At 56.3% G+C, this 4,998-nt stretch overlaps 1 pseudogene across 1 annotated transcript; it reads right to left on the bottom strand.

Annotated features, from left to right (window-relative positions):
- Window positions 1–449: 449 nt before the first annotated feature.
- Window positions 450–3,916, bottom strand: LOC309791992 (dipeptidase 2-like; annotated as a pseudogene). The gene is made up of 8 exons: window positions 3,607–3,916; window positions 3,068–3,309; window positions 2,615–2,741; window positions 2,193–2,322; window positions 1,830–1,971; window positions 1,459–1,528; window positions 1,162–1,338; window positions 450–782 (listed from the first exon to the last, which is right to left on the bottom strand). The product of its transcript is annotated as a dipeptidase 2-like (transcript).
- Window positions 3,917–4,998: the final 1,082 nt, after the last annotated feature.

The raw sequence follows: 4,998 nt of genomic DNA, 5'->3' as shown, positions 1-4,998 counted from the left end.
TAATACTCTGACAGGGACTGATGGTGTCCTTATAAGAAGAGGAATAGATTCCAGAGATCTCTCTTCCTATGCTCATAGAGGAAAGGCCGGGTGAGGACACCACAAGAAGACAGGCATCAGCAATCCAGGAAGATTGTTCTCAACAGAAACCAATTCTTATGGTATTCAATACCTTAATCTTGGACTTCCACCCTCCAGAACTGTGAGAAAATAAATTTCTGCTGTTTAAGTCATTCAGTCTAGAGTATTTCACTATAACAGCCCAACCAGACTAATACAGACCTTCATGTACACTGCAATATACAGAAGCTAAACAATGATTGTGAGCCAGAGATTACATCTTGAACAGAAGTGTAATGACGCTTGTGGTACTCACAACTTCACGAATTTTGTCAGAAAGATGTGAAAAAAAGTCAGTCAAACAACAGTTCTGATAGTGGACATTTTCTTTATGTTTTTGACATAAAGCAGTGTCTGACAACCTCCCTGATACCCATCAGTATCACAGTTTGATCCTGTGGTTCCAGTTCCACCTGGCACCAAGGTGATGTGTACTGTCCATTCTTTGGGTTTTGGGAGCTGTACCTATTGCCAACAGGTGGGTCAAACCACTGGGGCTCTTCTGAAGTCCTCCCCAAATTTGGACCCAGCTTTAGCTCCAAATCAGAGTTTTCAGAGAGCACAGGGTGAGGCTCACCTGCCACAGTAGACACGTTGGCTAACGGGTTGCACTGCAGCACCTGAACGGACAAGGACACCATCATGATGCCACTGTTCTTCTTCTGCACGGGCGGACCGGTGGACAGTCAGCTTGGCACCCTGCACAGCCAGCTGCCTGTTCACTCTCTCGGTCCCTGTGAGGAAGGTATTCAGCCCTGGCTTTGAGGTCAGAGTCATCTCCTCTCTGGGTTTGTGTGAATGGAGGAGCCACAGCCCTGGTCTGGGTGGTGTCTTGGCCCTGGGTTTCCAGGTTTGGAGGAGTATCTTACCACTTAGACCCCCACCTAGGGCTCAAAATTTCAGGGGCTGTGGACTGTGGGTTTTGGGGGCAGAAGATATTTAACCTGGCATTTGAGGAAATTGAGGGAGAAGAGGCTCAGGTTCAAGGGCTCCTGGTTTGAATCTCTTGCTTTAGGTTTGAGGGCCAGGGCAGTCTCTCACCAGAAGCTGCAGGATATCATCAGAAACATTCCGAGTGTTCTTGCACATACCCCGGGCAGCTGAGTGGGAGAAGATGACAGGTGCCTGTGAGAATTCTAGGGCTCACCATGCCACAGCATCCAAGACATGGGACAAGTCCACCATCATGCCCAGGCGGTTCATTTCTGCCACCACATTCTGCAGGGACAGGATGGGGAGAGGGCATCAGGCCTGCATTTATCTTGTGTGCATTTATCTGTAGGGAAAAGGCGGGGCTGTACATTCATGTGGGGCAAGGTATGGAAGCCGAGTCCTTACCTCGCCAAAGCTGGTCAGCCGACTGACATTGCTGTAGAAGAGGTGGATACCCTTTGCTGAACTCTGCGCACTGCAGGATGTCCAGGAGGCATTCTGACGGGTGGCCGTGACTTGGCTACAAGAGCCTAGAAAGAGGTTCTGTCGAACCATCTACAACTGCAACTCCCTGGTGCAAGAGGAGGGACCCAAACTGGGCTGTGCCTGGCAGTAGGAGCGCCCTTCTGGGGATTCTGTCTTGTTCTGCAAACCTCCATTCCCCTCCCCACCCCAGGTTCAGGGCCAGATCCCAGGCGTAAACTTGCTCTGGGCCCCAGTGTGATCTTGGGCAGATCCCTGCCTCACTGGGCCCTTACCATCTGCACTGTGCTCACCAGGGCGTGTTGCAGGTGTGGGTGAGTGTCACGTAGCACACACCCAGCGCATAGAAGGTACGCAAGATAAAAAGCCTACTGTCCAGTGAGTGGCCTCCCTCCACACCAGTGAGGCAAGCCAACATCCGGGTATTGTTGAGAGCTGGGGGCAGGTAGGTCAGATTATCATTTTCAGAGGCAGGGGTAGCTTACTGAAGTCCCTAACACATCCCACCACCAGTCTCTTTACATTTTTTTTTTGTTTTTTGGCCGTGCCGCGCAGCATGAGGGTCTTAGTCCCCCCACCGGGGATCAAACACAAGCCCCCTGCAGGGGAAGCGTGGAGTCTTAACCTCTGGACTGCCAGGGAAGTCCCCCGTCTACCTTTAACTGAGGTCACAAGCTCCAGCTCAGAATAGGAGGCACACATGAGGCGGATGAGGTGAACTTGCTCCAGGGTGAGGCGCACCACATCCCGTTCGTGGGTCTGGCATGGGACGTAGGCTGACCAGAACTGAGGGAAGGCTAGGGCTTAGTTTGGGCTTTGGAGCTCCTCGGGCTTCTCATAGCCTCCTCAGCTGGCACAGCACTCACTGTGCCCAGAAGTAACTTGTAATGCGTTGCTTTTTCTGTGGTATTTGGATGCCCGTCATGTTGGCTCACTGTGACCCCTGTAGGCCCCAGCATCCATGGCATGGCACTTTCTAGGTCACTATGGTAACTTAGTTCCAATGTGACTAACCTGTGTTCTCTGAGGCCCCCAAACTGCCCCACATTCACCAGCAGCCATGGTGGCACTTTGGTACCTGGGCAACAATGAGACCGTCTTTCAGCCTGTCCAAGCTGGTCTGGCCATGGCTGAAATTGCGCAGATTAACATCCTGTAGCCCGTCGTGGTAAAACTGCCTCGGGACCAGGGGCATGTCGTTGTGGCTGGAGGGAGGTCAAGGCAAATGGGTGGGCTCCTTAGGTCTTGGGATCAGGCAGGACACATTGCCTGGCCTGGGCCAGCCTGGGGGTCCCCCGCCTCACACTGTCACACAGACTATACTAGGAGCAGCTGAGGCCTGGGCTGAGGGGTTCCCAACAGGGAGGGGATGACAGAGAAGGGAAAGGTCATCCCTAGATGATGGAGAGGACACCCAGGGGTGGTGTGAAGGAGCCTCCCCACTAGCGCTGCATGCTCCAGACCTCCTCCCCTGCCCAGGGCCAGGCTAGGCCCCCACTGGCCCCCAGCAGCCCACACACACTTCAGCCACCCGTCCACAAGCGGCAAGTCCCACATCAGGGCCCACGTGCGCTCCCGCGGACTTGGGGTGCTGGAGGTGCCCGGCGTGGTCTGCACGGGTTACGGTTCACAGCAGCAGACCCAGCAGGAGCAGCAGACACAGCAGAGGCCGCTGGCTGAGTGCGCGGGGACCTTCGAGGCCCCCTGGCCACAAGCTGCACAGGGCCAGGCAGGCGGGCAGAGGCGGGTCTGAGAGGGGCGGGCGATGGGGTTCTGTCCGTTGACACAGGCCACACAGAAGCGCAGCCTCGCGAGGGAGACGGTTTGAGGGAGGGGATACAGAGTCACAGGACCCTGCGACCCGTGTGTGGAGAGCCGCGATCCGCTAAGCCAGGCAGCCACAGGGCGGCACTGCCCTCCCGCCCCCTGCTCGGAGGCAGCTCCCGCGGGCTAAGCTGGCCTCTGCGGAGAGCCCACTCGCCTCCCGACGCGGGTTCCCTCCGCCCCTGCCCCTCTTCCCACTCCCACTGCTCCGAGGGGGCGCCCTAGGTTGCTCACCCCGCCTCTAACCTTCCTGTCCAAGCTGGGGTGCTTCTCTCAGAGGGCCACCTTCAGCCCGAGGCCTCCCGGGAGCGCACCTCGTCCCCATCTGCCTGCAGCCGGCCCCGCCCACCCCGAGGGCTGCGTGCCAGTGCCTCTGTGGCCACAAGTGCTCTGGGCTCCCGGTTTCCCGGGACTGGGCCATGGGAGCTGGCGTGGGGGAAGAGAGAGTTTCTGGAAATGGGGGGGGGGTAACCTTGTGAGCTCTGGATTCAGGAAGGGGCCCTCTGCCCCCGACCTGCTCTCTCCACCTACTTGACTCCCCAGCCTGCAGGACCATTCTCTGGGCACTTCAACCAGCGCCTGGGAACTATCAGGAACCTCCCCCACTTCTGGCAGCCAGCCTCAGGAAAGAGCGCCCTCAGGATTCCCTACACCTCCCCAGGGCCTGAATAGAGGGACCCTTGGGATGTGAACTGAAAAACCTTCTGGGGAGAGTCAGCGACCCTTTTACTCAACAGAGCAGGAACCCAGTCAGCAGGCTACTTGAGTGGAAGGAAATGAAGTCAATTCCATGGCAGCAGAGCCCCCACCGCAGCAACCTTCCTCCCAGAGCTGCTGGCTGACCTTCTGGCCAGGATCCCTCCTACCTCAGTGTGGAAGGCCTAGCCTCGTGGAGAAGAATAAGTTCTGAGGAAAGACCTGGCACCTGGGTTCTGCTGCTACACTTGCCTTATCTCGTGGCACTTGTGGCTCTAGCTTTCCCAGACACCTCAAGGGCTTAAGTGCCTGTGCTTGCTCAGAGGCCGCACGCCATTCCCCATTTCCAGCCTCAGGCCCTCCCCCTAGCTCCCTCCTCTAGGGACCACCTCCCTGCAACACACACACACACACACACACGCACGCACACACACACTTGGGATGGGCCTTCTCACAGAAGCTCAACCACTGAGATGCTTTAGGGACTGTGCCCAAACTCCTTCATCCCCAGCCTCTCAAGTTTTTGCTCTGATCCCTGGCACCCCCTGGAGCTGTTCCACCTTTGGAACATTTCCCGGGTGGCAGGAGTGCCTAGCACAGGGTACTGACCTAAGTCTGAGCACTAGCGACCCTAGAAATCTGTTACACAAAAACATTTTATTGAGCAGTAAGGGACCCCACTGGGGACAGAAAGGGCTGGCAATAAAGGAGCATGTGAACCTCGGGGCAGGGTGCGAGCTGCTTGATTCTCTATCCTGTTCTTGCTTCAGGGAGCAGGTCTACCTGGGTCTCTCAATCCTGCCTCCTGAGACCGCAGGCAGGAGGCTCTTTGGGAAAACACAGATTGCTGCTTTCCATTTCAAAAAGCCCAGCTCCCTCCTGGTTTTTGGTGGTGGCCGCTGAAAATGGCTCAGGGCAGGAGCCCATGTGTAGATTGCTAAG

This window comes from Mesoplodon mirus, assembly GCF_964341445.2.
Source record: "Mesoplodon mirus genome assembly, chromosome: 16".
Classification (NCBI taxonomy): Eukaryota; Metazoa; Chordata; class Mammalia; order Artiodactyla; family Ziphiidae; genus Mesoplodon; species Mesoplodon mirus.
The sequence above is the reverse complement of the archived record's forward strand: the minus strand, read 5'-3'. Positions and strand labels throughout refer to the sequence as shown.